Consider the following 14,891-nt stretch of genomic DNA (forward strand, 5'->3'; position numbering starts at 1 on the left):
ATAGGTAGTGCATTTTTCTTTTTCTTTTTCTTTTTTTGAGTCAGTATCTTACTCTGTCACCCAGGCTGGAGTGCTGTGGTATGCTAACAGCCATTGCAGCTTTGACCTGCTGTGCTCAGGTAATCCTTCTGCCACAGCCTTCCAAGTAGCTGGAACTACAAGCATGTGCCACCATGCCCAGCTAATTTTTAAAAATTTTTTTGTAGAGATGAGGTCTCTCCAAGTTGCCCAGGCTGGTCTTGAATCCGTGGGCTCAGGCAGTCCTCTCACCTTGGCCTCCCAATGTGCTGGGATTATAGGTGCGAGTCACAGCGCTCGGCGATGCCTTTTTCAATTTTTTTTCTTCTGTATCTATCGACATGTTCTTTTTTTGTCATTATTTTAGTAATATTGTGTGTTAATGACCCCCCTGGTAAACGTAGCAAGACTTCATCTCTACAAAAAGTCAAAAAATTAGCAAGGTACAGTTGTACACAACTGTAGTCTCACTTACCCAGGAGACTGAGGCAAGAGGATTGCTTGAGCCCAGAAGGTTGAGGCTGTGATGAGCCATAATTGTGCTACTGCACTCCAGACTGGATGACAGAGTGAGAGACCACCTAAAAAAAAAATAAAATGAAAAATTTTAAGAAGGAAGAGAAAAAAAGCAAAAAAATTCACTTGAGAAAATAAGATATCTTTAGGTCATGGTGTGTAATTATTTTCATAGGTTCCTGGATTCAGATTAGTAGTGTTTTCTAAGAATTCCAGTTTCTATATTCATCAGGTATTTTGGTCTCTAGTATTGTGGTTTTCTTTACTGACTTTGATATCATACTAATGCTGGCCTCACAGTATGAATAAGGAAGTGTTCTTCTAATTTTGAAAGTTCCTTTAGAGAATTTGCATTAAGTTTTTATTAACTATTGGTAAAACTATCCATTAAAAGCTTTTGATTCAGAACTTCCATTTGAGTAAAGGTTTTAATATTTTATCTTCACTTGTTATATGACAGTTTATAATAATGCATTTTTTTTTTACGTAGATTTGTTATGAGAAATGCACCCTTAAGAGATTTTGAAATTGTGACAACACGATATAGCATACTTACAGAACCCTAGTATACTGCTCTATACATAGGCTATATGGCATAGCTTATTGCTTCTAAACTACAAACCTGTAAGGCATGTTACTGTGCTGAATACTGTAGGCAATTGTAAGTTAATGACAAGTATTTGTGTATTTAAAGATATCTAACTAAAGAAAAGGTAAAGTAAAATACAGCATAAATGACAAAAAAGACAACTCTATAGGGCACTTACTACAAATGGAGCTTGTAGGACTGGAATTTGTATAGAAAATACATAAACCAACAACATAATTATTTAGTGTCATTATTAAGTATTCCATATAGTACGAGATTATATGTGCTATACTTTTATGTAACTGGCAATACAGGGTTGCTCACACCAATATCAAGACCAATACGTGAGCAACAAATTGTACCACAACATTAAGACAGCTATAATGTCACTAGGTGATAGAAATTTTTCAGCTCTAGTATAATCTTATGAGACCACCAACATATATGTGATCCATAGTTGAATAAAACAGAGTTATGCAGCACATAACTATATTCTACATCCCCTATATAGTTCCATATATATGACTATTCGTATAAACTACTTCTTGAGTTTACCTTCAAAATTGGTGCTTTTAAAGATATTCATCTCTAATTTGCAATAGCCCAAGGTAATATGTTTTCTGGGAACAATAATATAGAAGGAGGCTTTATGCCATGAAAGGGTAAACTGAGGCAAATTAGGTCACTGCTGTGGGAATAAAGCAAAGATTTGCAAAGGAAAGAAACAGTTTAATATCCACTTTCCACAGACAGAAAGAGTCCAACACTCACAGGCAAGTATGGACCAGGGGTTTTTGACAGGGCATATTTAAAGCTAGAGTTTTTATGGGGAAAGTAGAGGATGGATAAGAGTCTCCTTGCAACTATATTCCTAGGTGTTGATAGCGTTATTCAGGTGCCTTGAGGTTGTTAAAGCAATGAAATATCTTGTGACTTCAGGCAGGGGTCTGGTGGGCAGTCATGGAAAGCTGATCATAATAGATTGTTTGGCCAACCTGACTTCATGTAACTGAAAAACAAATGATTGGAAAGAAAAAGCCAAGGGGTTACAAGCAATTATCAATTTTACTCAAATGATGGGTTCTGTGAGCTAATGATCTGAAGAAGGTTAAAACAAACTGCTGCTTTAAGCATGACTAAACTGAGCAGACTAAACTGAGCAGACTAGAATGATTTCTATCTAGTCTTTTAACCAAGGCTACTCCATTTTAGCTTTAAGCAATCATTCCAATATTAACTCTTAATGCTTTCATGCCAATTAATGAATGACCAAAAGTTTCTTCTGTTGTAGGATGGAGATTGTACCTCCAATTGCTATACCTAAAAGTCACATTTGCTGTTTTTGACAAATAAGTTACTGAATATAAAAAATATCAGTGAAATTGCTACTTTGGATTTTGCAAAAAGGACTCTGACAGAGACTATCTAGCTTTCATCTCTATTTAGATAGAATAGAAACATACTTTTAATAAGAACATATACAAAATATTATTATAATTGAAGAGTGGTATGAATCAAAGCACTTGACTCAAAGTGGTTAGTACCTACTTAGCATATAGAGTGTGTTAGACACTATACTAAGCTATGACACAATTTATACATATAATATCTAAGGTTTAAAAATAAATAACCCAGAGTTATTGAAAATGACATATTGACACATTTTCAGTCATGCTAAATTACATTAAAATTATTTTTAGTATGTTTTGGTATACAGTAAATAAATGAACATAAAGAGTATTAAATAACTTTATTAGAAATTTGATTGATTAGTCACAGTTATAAATGGACAGCATTTTGACTAAAACAAAAGTTATGCCTTTTTCCTCAAAACTAGAAAAACATATGTGAAATGGAAATGTTTTAGGCTTAAAACTGTTATTAAATTAATGACAGCAATCCAATAGGTCTTATTTTCTGAAAACCGTCAAATGACAATAGAAAATTTCAATTAAAATGTAACCAGGAAGTGTCTCAATGTGTTTTTGATTCGCACTTCTCTGATGAAAAAAAAAAGTAACCAACAAGTCATATCAATCCATGTATAAATTTCGTGGAGGACTTCTGCAATTAACTGCTGCATGGAATGTAAAATTCAAACTCAGATTTTTTTATTGAGTCACAAAAGTGTTAATTTGGACAACAAGGTGATTGGAGCCAAAAGACCTAAATTCAGGTAAATAATTCTACCACATTAGCTTTGTGTTATGGAACAAACACAATTCTGAAAATATAAAATCAATACTCTCTTTAGAGTAGTATTGTCATTTTAGAAATGTGTGCAAAACAAAAAATTAAATGACTAGTAGTTAAGAATGATCACATTCTACAAATTATCATCACCCTGTGATATACTGGGTTTGTGTTTCAGATGAAAACACTCGGGATGACTCATGAGGTGCTGTCATCTACCACAAAATATCTGCTTGAAGTTTTTTTTTCATGTGTACACTGTTGATATTTGTGCTTTCTGGGAAAATACTGTACATTCTAAATACACTAAAACAGATAGCAAAAATCCTCAGAAATATACAAGAATCCATAAAATGCTGAATAGAGTTCTAAGAAAAATATGAGAATTTTACAGGAGAAGTAAATCCAGGGAATAATCCAGAGGAGAAGTTGATCTAGGAAGCATGTATTTTACTCAGGTATAGCCGATAACAAGGATATAAAATCCAGGTAAAGTGTCCAACTTACCACAGATTAATGGTATAGACAAGTAAATAAAATGATTGTAGACACCCAAGTGTGATATCTTCTACATGTGAGAATCAAATTTTAAATTATGTTCCACACAAAGACATAAGCTACTATAATGGGGGTCAGAATAAAATTTGACATAACATAAACTTTAAATATAAGAATTATTTTTAAAATGTTTAAGTCCATGGGAAACATAAAAAAAAAAATAATGAGAAAGCACAAAGAAGTGTAAGTGTGACAAGGTATATTTGGAAAAGATAAAATAAAACAATGGAAAAGATAACAACCCAACCTAATATACAACATATGTGTTAAGCATTAAATTAAGACTTACCCGAAAAACAAAAACCTAGAGACGTAGAATATTGAGCACAATAAATACAGTCAAATACAGTAGAGGGGGATAAAGTAGCAAAAAATACATATATGCTTATACATATATGAAAACCAGAATGAGAAGAAATAAAACACAGCTAATTGTTTCATTAAAATATATTTAAAACAAAGGTAATTATCAAGAAACTTGTAATTTGTAAGTTTCTAAAATAGAAAACCAGATGTAATTCCTTGAATTCAAAAGTGCACTACATAAAAAAGAGAAAGTACTTCAAAGAAATCATAGTCAAATTATATAACGCTGAAGAGGAAGAAAAGCAGAGAGAAAGAGAAATAATCTACAAAGACGAGAACAAAGCCTCCAAAGCTTGAGTAGAGTCAGAAAACAGAGAAATGTGTATTAACCACTTTGAGAAAATTAACATTCAAACTAGAATGGAATGCTTAGTTAGAATATTTTTAATAAAGGCAAATGAACAATATTTTCAGAAGTTAAAAATACTGAAAGATTTTATTACCAGTTGGAGGTTAAGAGAACACTTTAAAAAAAAAAATCTTTCTGTAATAACGTAAAATAAAGATGAAAGAGTAAAAGTTTTCATATGGGAATATAAAATCATGTTGGACATTGAACTAAAGAACTATGTAGTTTGAGGCAGAATCAAATTCAAAGGTAGATATATTTTGATATGTGTTTATTTGTATATAATAAAGTCTAATTCCAACATTTTACATAAATAACAGCAAATTATAAGGTTTCTGAATAAGTTAACTAATAATAGAACCTTTTTTAGAAGGAAAAAAAAATTAGCCGGGCGTGGTAGCACACACCTGTAGTTCTGGCTACTTGGAAGGGTGAGGTGGAAGGATCGTTGGAGCCCGGCAGGTCAATGCTGGGGTGGCTGTGAGTGTGCTGCTGCACTCCAGCCTGGGCAACAGAGTGAGACTCAACTCAAAACAAAAACAAAAACAAAAATACAGTCCATTGGTGATGGAGTTCATGAGGGAAAGTAAGCATTATTTACTGACACTGAGTAGATGACTAAGAGTCACATTGGAATATTTACAAAAGTATATGAAAATGTAACTACTGAACGATAAAGTGGAGAACACCCCCCAAAAAATGCAATGTCATTTCTAAGTTTATATCTGAATCTCAGCAACACTGAGATGCCAGGGCTGATGGTGATGGCCTGGAGCAAAATCAGGATGCAGCTGATGGAGATGGAGAGGCCTCTCATCAGCCTGTGCATGTAGAACAAAGCCTTACATCTGAAGTTATTCAGAAATTGAGTGACTCAAACATGTCTGGCGACAAAAACTCTATTACAGTGATGAGTATCACTACACGAACAAAAGTCTCATGACAGGCGATCAGGTCTTTGGGCTTAGGCCTTAATCCAGAAGGAGCGAAAAAATGTGAACTAAAAGGAGAAATATTGTTGGCTTTAATAACATACATGGAAAATATGTTCATCTTAATGGCACAGGAGAAACACATTTTGTATATCTGGAAAAAAATTAATAGACTTCATATCATTAATGTCCACTTATCAGTAATCAAAATTATCATCATCATTTTTACTTTACCCATATACAATTGATTCATCCTACCTCATATAAATGATAAATTATTCATAATTAAGCCTTCCTATTTTTAAAAATTTTATTTATTTACTTATTTTAGTTGGGGTCTCAGTCTGTTACCCGAGCTGGAGTTCAGTGGCACAATTGCAGCTTATTACAGTCTCCCACTTTTGCTCTCAAGTCGTGCTGCAGGATTAAACCCAATAGAGCACAGGCAAGAAGTAGCGACCAGCCAGAGATTCTTTGCTGCTGTGAAGCCACCCACGAACCAGAAACTTTCTCCAGAGCCAGGAAAGCACAATCTGGGAGTCATAGTCCTGCAGTTCTAGAAGCTGGAAGCGGTTAAAAAACTAAAGCTCACCAGGTGCGGTGGTTTTCACCGACAGACCCGGTTTTCCAGGAGGCGGTGGTAAGAAAATTGTTTGAACGGAGGACTTCAAGGCCTCAGTGACCTAGGATCACGCAACTCCCTTTCAGCCACGGTGACAGAGGGAGACCCTGTCGAAACTGGGGTGGGGAGACAGAAGGAACAGAGGTAAGACAGGGGAGAAAGGAGAGAGAGAGAGAAAAGGGGGGAGACAAGGACAACATGCCTTCACAGCGGGGCATTTTCTTTCCTCCAGGGAGGCACTTCTCTTGTGCCCGGTGCATGCTGGGAGTTGTAGTTTTGTAGCTTTGATATGCAAAGACAGGGAGAACTTAAGCGAGGAACACCCACCCCGTCCCTTTTTCCAGGGCCGCACAGAGACCCAGGGGTCAGTGCATGCTGGGATTGTAGTCCTGCAGCCCTGCGAACAATGGTTTGGGAGGATTGAGAGGCTACAACTCCCAGAATACACGGAAGTGTGCCTAGCCTCTGACCCCGCCTTTCTCATGCCAAGGGTTTTCCTGCCATACCAAGAAAGCAGACGTTCCCAAGACTCTCCTGCCTGTAGGAGTCAGTGCAGCCACACTCACCTGGTAATTGTGGCATCATATCTCCGTGAAAGGGCAATAGCATGACTTGTGGCTAAAGTTGGATTTCTGGTAGATCAGCAAATGGCCGGGGCCTCTTGGAGCCTGTGCAGCGTTGCCATGGGTATGCCCATCTTCGTGATATCAGCAGTTGACACTCTTCTCGTACCACTTCTTCACAACTTTTTCCTCCACCCCATGCTTCTCACCACGTCTCCTCCTCTCGTCTCAGGGAGGATGGGACTAGCGGCGCCCCAGCCTAACCATTCGTAGGCTTCTCACAATCTCGTGCAGAGGCTCCTCGGTGGTGGTGGTGGGGGGGGGGGGGTTATTTGTTTATTTACTTATTTATTTGTTTGTTGGAGTCTCACTCTGTCGCCCAGACTGGAGTGCAGTGGCACGCTCACGGCCACCGCAACCTCGACCTGCTGGGCTCAGGCGATTCTTCCGCCTCAGATTTCCAAGTAGCCGAAACTACAAGCGGGCACTACAACGCACGCCCGGCTAAGGGGGGGGGGGGGGGGGGTGGTGTCTTTAAGTCATCAGTTTATTGCCTAAGATGAAAATACTCTTTCTCTGGAAACCTGACACTGGCATTTTAAAAGCCATCGTATCCCTTCATTTCTCTAGCCTGTCATAAAACCTTCCTCTGGACTTGAGGAGTGACCTTACACTCCAGGACTTGCCAAAGACACCATTCCTGGATCAAACCTCTCAGAGGTATGCTCCTGCAACTGTTATAAAGAGAAGAAAATGCTACAAGGGGAATCCTCAACCCCAGAGAAACTAACCTGCACCCAAAAGGGACCCTTTAAACTGCTTTGAGGAGCACAACAACTTCTCTGACCCCCCACATAGGCTGAGTCCCCAACTTGGCTGTCCTAGTGTGGACCTCTGGCCATAATTATCAGAGGCCAACAGGACCCAAAGTGCCCCTTGGTCCTTCCCAAAATGATAGGAAAATTATAGTGATAATTTCCTGAGATCTTTTTTTACATTTTGTTTTTTAAGTAAACTCCAAGTATTGGTCACCTCACATTTAATATGGTTGTTGTCTTAATTTATTTTGGGCTTCTATAAAAGCATCACAGACTAGGAAATATATATAGAACATAAATGTAATTTTCTCAGTTCTGAATTCTAGGACATTTATAATCAAGGCAGTAGCATCTGGTGAGGGTTTTTCCCCATGTCCTCACATGACAGAAGATAAAAAGCAAGAGAAGATATGTGTGTCCACATATGAGAGTGAGCTGAAGAGCAAAAACCCACTCCCAAAATCCTTTCTATGACATTAATCCACCTTCGAGGCCTCTTCCCTCATGGTTGAAAATTCCCCATTTATCCCTACATCTTAGCACTGTTCCCTGGGAAACTTAAGTTTCCAATATATGCATTTCGGTGTACACTTTTAGGTCATAACTAAATATGGTTAACATAGTGGTTAATACAGTTGCTTTTGGTGCAGTAGTAGTGGCCTGTTTTAGACCAGCAACTTCATAGATGTACGTCTTTGTGGACACTCTAAAGGCTTGCAGACTTACTGACATGATTCTAATGGTGTACCCATTTCATTTGGAAGCAACATGAAAGCTTTCCTTCAGACCATGGAGTTTAAAATATATTTTTTGAAAACTCAGTGTAAATTTTATATAACTATCCATTGAAATGTGCATTGAGTTATAAATAGCTGCTATGCAGTTTGTGATTAAACAATTGTTTAACAGTACCTGCTATGCAGATTGGTTATTAAAAACTAGCATATGTTCCTCCAGAAAAATATAATTGGGAATGTGTCCTGTGGAGTACAGCAGTATTATAAAATAGATAGCAAAGATCTTATTTATCATAAAGACTGTTGGCAATCATAGTTGTCCTCCTGATGTGCAGTGTCCCCTTAAGAGTCTTGAATGCTTGTCTGCAGCCTTCCACTGTGCATCGAGTTTTCTTACTCCCTTTTCAGGAATTACATAAAAACACAAAGAGGACATAAAAAATTATTTAATTGACTTGATGTTGTGATTTGTGACTCCCACACTGAGATCCAACAAGTTTACTATGGTGGTGACAGAATGTGGTGTCAGCACCCAAACTTTTGGTTCATCTCTCAATATTAAGAGGCTGAAAATGTAAGAATTGTTAAATTAAACAAGCAGAAAACCATTAGACTGAGACTGTCGCTGTACTTTGTGTTTATTACTTTGTGTTTATACATAACAAACTGCGGTCTCAGTACATAAACTGAAACCTAACTTAGGAGTTTATTTTTTATATAAATGGGCAAGTCTCAGCTAATCACAGACAGCAAAACTTCCGCCAATACCAAGTGGTCAGCTCATCACACCACCTAAAGGAGGCAGATGACTCATCACATCAAGCTCCAAAAGGGAGATAACTAGCTGTAGTAAATCAGTTAATTTCCTTCTTTCCTTTCTCTTTCTTTCTTTCTTTCTTTCTTTCTTTCTTTCTTTCTTTCTTTCTTTCTTTCTTTCTTTCTTTCTTTCTTTCTTTCTCTTTCTTTTTTTTTCTTCTTTTTTTGAGTCAAGGCTTTACTCTGTCACTTAGGATAAAGTACAGTGGCACAATCACCGCTAACTCTACAGTGGAACTCCTGAACTCAAACAATCCTCCTGACTTAGTCTCCCAGGTTGCTGGAACTATCTGGCTAAATTTTCTTATTTTTGTAGAGACAGAAGTCTTGTTTTGTTGCCCAAGCTGATCTTGAACTTCTGGGCTCAAGTAATCTTCCTGCCTCAGTCATCCTGAGTGCTGAAATTATAGGCGTGAGCCAGTGTGCCTAGCAAAATCAGGTAATTTCTCTACTGTGATTTTATGTTTAGTCTTTGAAAGCTTAATACTGTGTGGAACTCTCTTAACCATTTCTTGTTAAGAGTACTACCCCATTCATAAATTATTATTTTCTCAAACTCTGCTAAATTGATTATGTCTTGTTTCCTTTAACAGTAGAAAATATGTCTCTGATTAATTAGCAATATACCTATGTATATACACATACTAAGACTAACTTTTTTTACAAATGGCACTTTTGTCTTTTTATTTTTAATTTTTTAGTATTTATGTTGTTCTGAGATAAGTGCTATAAGTATCTTATACAATTTATATAAATATTTTATTCTTAGTGTTGCTGTAGTTGGATTTTGTAAATTATTTTCTTCCATCCTGTCATTTAACTGATTTATTATTTGCCTATGTTTAGATTTTAACTTATGTAGGTTAATTTTACATCTGGTTAATTTAACTTTAGTTTCTTATTTCAGTAATTGGATTTTCTAGATGTTAAATCATATAATCTGTTATTATAGATAATCTTATCTTTTTCTACCACTTTTGTCTCTGTTTCTATTTTTTAGCTGCATGGACCAGTAACTCCAGCACCATGTTATATGAGAGCTGAGATAATGGCATCCTTGCCTTTATCTAGCATGGTGCATTGGTATAATAAAGCTGACATGTATTCTAGTATTTTCAGATATCTCAATAAACTGGTAACAGATTTTTACGTTTATAGTTTTATACTAACACATTCCACATATGTTTTAAGTCATGGCTGTCATGGAAATGCAGTAGTTTTTCTAAAGCAGAAATTGCCTACATCCAGTTCATTTGGGAGAAGTTTACTAACAAGGTTTTTGGGGCAAAATTCACAGACACAGAAAGCTTTGTGCTAACTGCAGTTATCTGTACACACCATTAACACGTAGTAAGAATTGCAGTTCTATAGCAGTGGATTCCTTTCTGGGGCTGGTTGAATCAGATGACCAAATGAAGGTTGGTTATCAATTGTGTAAACTTCTCAATGGGTTTAATTATTGGAATATAATAAAACTTTTTAATATACAGCAGTGTTTAACAAACAGTTTTAAGGAGTCAGGAAACTCTCCTCGTTTTAAGAGGAACATTTTGAAAAAACAAGTTAATTTTACACTTCACTTTTTAATCTAGTTGATGAGAATTTAGGTTGACTCTACATGTTTCCAATTGTGGATTGTGCTGCAATGAACATGAGAATACAGGTGTCTCTTTTATATAATGGCCTCTGTTTCCTTTGGGTAGATACCTAGTAGTGGGATTGCTGGATCAAATGGTAGATCTGCTTTTAGTCCTTTGAGAAATTTCTGTATCGATTTCCATAGAGGTTGCACTTATTCATTTATACTCCCCCCAGTAGTGTATAAGTGATCCCTTTTCACCACATCCACACTAATATCTATTTTTTTTAAATGGCCATTTTGACTGGTGTCAGAAGGTAAGATAGTATCTCATTTGATTTTAATTTGCATTTCCCTGATGATAAGTAATTTTGAACAAGATGTTTGTGGGCCATTTTTGTGTCTTCTGTGGAGAGATGTTTGTTCATGTCATTTACTCATTTTTTAATGGAATCATTTTTCTTGCTAATTTGTTTGAGTTCTTTGTAGATTCTGATTATTAGACTTTGTCAGATGTAGAGCTTGCAAATATCTTCTCCCACTCTGTAGAATGTCTATTTTCTCTGTTGATTTTTTCTTTTGGTTTGCAGAAGGTTTTTAGTTTATTTAAGTCCCACTTACCTATTTTGTTGTTGCATTTGTTTTGGGGTTTTAACCATTAATTATTTGCCTTGGCCAATGTTCAGAAAACATTGGTTACTGTAACATTGTGGTAAGAAGTAATATCAGGAGTGCAAATTACTGAATCTTTTTATTTTTCAAAATATTTGTGTATGTGTTGTGTGCTTTTTATTGCATGTCCATATGGAGTTTAGAAATAGCTTGTCAATTTTTATTAAAGAAAATTATTTGAAATTTGTATAAATCTGTATGTAAATTTGTTGCTTATTTTAATTTTAATATCCAGTATTGCTATTCTTGAATGTAGGATGTATCTCAAATCAGTTTTTTATTTCTTTCAGCATTTCAAGAGTACTTTTTAAAATTTTGAGTTGGACACTCTGTCGACCAGGCTAGAGTGCAGTGGCACGTTCATGGCTACCACAACCTCCAACTGCTGGGCTCAGATGATCCTTCCATCTCAGCCTTCCAAGTATCTGGAACCACAGGCATGCACCATCATGCCCAGCAAAATTTTAAATTTAATATAGAGATGAGGTCTTGCCAAGTTGCCCAACTGGTCTTGAACCTGTGGGCTCAGGCAGTCCTCTCACCTTGGCCTCCCAAAGTGCTGGGATTATAGGCGTGAGCCACCGCACCTGGCTTCTTTCAGCATTTCAAATAATTTTCTGTGTAAAGTATGTACAGCTATTTTGGTAAACTTATTTCTTTATGATGCTATTATTAATGAAATTGTTTTCTAATTTAACAGTCTGAGTGCTGTTATATAAACGTGCTATTTAACTTTGTATGTTGATCTTGTATCTTGGGACTTTAATGAATTTATTATTTCAAGAAGGTTTTTAGCAAAATTTATTTCACTCTTTAATATAATATTATGGCAATAAAAGACTATTCTACTTTTTGTAATCTTATATTTATTTTTAGTATAGTGCTCTGCTATTACATCTAGTACAATGTTGAATGGAGTGGTGAAAGTGGAAATTCTTGTTCTGTTTAAAATCTTATAGATAAAGCTGCTAGTCATGCATCACTAAGTAACATTTTAGCTGTTGATTTTTTATAGCTGACTTTTAGCAAGTCTCAGAATTTCTCTTGTAGTAGCTTGCTGGGTGTTTACTGTGAATGGGTGTTGAATTTATCACTTTTATAAAGTAAATTATCACTTTTTTCTTTGTTCAAGTAGTATTGTGTAATACTTTGGTCGATTTTTTAAAAATTGAACTAATATAGCTTTTGTAAAAAATACCTTTCTTGATCATGATATGTGTCATTTTTATATGCTTCAGGATATTTTGTTAGTATTTCTGAGAACTTCTGTGCCTACGTTTACATATAGAGTGTTGGTCCACAGTTTCCTCTACCTGTGATTCTTTTGTCTATTGCAGTAGTACTACCTAATAGCTGAGTTGGAAAATGCTACCTCTTCTATTGCTTAAGGTTTTTTTTTTGAAAATTGGTATACTTTTTTTTTTTAACATCCTGAGAAGGCTGCAGCAAGCATATTGGTTAAGAGTTATTTTAACAGTATTTTATTTATTTTTATTTGTTTAACCATGTTCAATTTTATTTTATTTTTATTTTTTTACTTTTAATTTTTTTATTTTAAAGATATGGGGTACAATTCAGGTTTAGATATATAAATATTCATTATGCAGATACCCTTGTTGATGAGGTGTGCCACCCACTCCCCTGGCAGATTCCCACTACTGTCAATATTTTTCTTATAGTATTACAATAATTGTTCAAGGTCCACTTTGAGTGAGAACATGTAATACTCAGTTCTTTGTTTCTGTGATAGATTGCTCAGTATTATAGACTCTAAGTCCATTCGGGACATGCTGTGAAGTTCATGATTTTGTCCTTATTTATGACTGTGTAATATTCCATCATGTATATGTACCACATTTTTTAAAAATCCGGTCCTCTTTCGATGGAGAGCATGGTCTATTCCATGTTCTTGCTATTGTGAACAATGCTGCAATATACGTATGTGTGCATGTGTCTTTATCATAGAGTGATTTGAGTGAGTACCTTTGGGTTACTCCCAGTAGGATGATTGCGGGGTTGTATGGAAGGTCGATTTTTAGATCTTTTAGGAATTGCCACACTGTTTTCCACAGAGGCCGTACTAGTTTACACTCCCACTAACAGTGTAGATGTATTCCATTTTCACCACATCCTCTCCAGCATCTGTTGTTTTTTAAGTTATTGATGTTGGCCATCCTGACAGGAGTTAGATGGTATCTCAGTGTGGTTTTGTTTTGCATTTTTTTGATGACTAATGAGGCTCAGCAATTTTTTATGATTTGTTGGCTGCTCATATGCCTTCTTTTGAGAAGTGACTATTCATATCTTTTGCCCACTTTGTAATGGGGCTGTTTGTTTTTTTCTTTTCAGCACATTTGAATTCCTTGAAGATCCTAGTGTTAGGTGTTTGTCAGACATATAGTTGGCAAATATTTTTCCCCAGTCTATGGGCTGACTCCCTGCTCTCCTGATGGTTTCTTTGGCTTTGCAGAAGCTTTTCAGTTTGATGAGGTCCCACTTGTCTATCTTATCTCTTATGGCCTGGGCACTTGGGGTTTTGATCAGGAATTGGTTGCCAATTTCAATTTCCATAAGGATGTCTCCTGCATTTTCTAAGGTTCTTATAGTTTGAGGTTTTACGTTTAGGTCTTTGATCCATTTAGAGTTGATTTTTTGTGTATGGTGATAGGTAGGGGGTCAAAGAACAGTATCACATGTTCTCACTCAAAGTAGATCTGGAACAATTATTGTAATACTATAAGAAAAAGATTGGCAGTAGCTGGAAACTGCCAGGGTGTGTGGGGGGGATGCAGGATTGGCAGTAGTGGCAATCTGCCGGGGGAGTGGGGGGACACACCTCATCAACAAGGGTACTTGCATAATGAACATTTGTATATTTAATCTTCTGCATGTAGTCAACCAGGTTTCCCACACCATTTACTGAATAGGTTCTTCTCTCCCTAGACATTGGTGGTGGAGGCTTTGTCAAAGATGAATTGGTTGAGAAATTGAGGTTGTGCTTCTGGAATCTCTATCCTGTTCCATTGGTCTATATGCCTGTACTTTTACCATACCAGGCTGTTTTGGTTGTTGTAGCTTTATAATAAAATATAAAGTCTGGGAGTGTGATACCTCCTGCTTTTTTTTTTTTTTTTGGTTGAGGATTATTTTAGCAATTTGTGGTCATTTATGTTTCCATATAAATTCCTGTATTGTCATTTCCAGGTTTGAGAAGAATGCTGCTGGTAATTTAATGGCTTTTGTGTTAAATCTGTAGATTGTCTTGGGTAGAATGGACATCTTAACAATGTTAATTCTTCCAATTCATGAGCATGGAATATTTTTCCATTTGTTTGTGTCATCTTTTATTTCTTTGAGCAGTGTTTTGTAGTTTTTGTTGTAAAGGTCTTTCATGTTTCTAGTTAGGAAGATGCCAAGGTATTTCGTGTGTGTGTGTGTGTGTGTTTGTGTGTGTGTGTGTGTGTGTGTGTGTGTGTGTGTGTGTGTGTCTATTGTGAATGGGAATGTGTTTTTTATTTGAGTTTCTATATATTTATTATTGGTGTATAGTATGTGTCTCTTTT

The sequence above is a fragment of the Carlito syrichta genome, unplaced genomic scaffold (assembly GCF_000164805.1).
Source record: "Carlito syrichta isolate Samal-C Ts95f unplaced genomic scaffold, Tarsius_syrichta-2.0.1 Scaffold315756, whole genome shotgun sequence".
NCBI classification, from domain to species: Eukaryota; Metazoa; Chordata; class Mammalia; order Primates; family Tarsiidae; genus Carlito; species Carlito syrichta.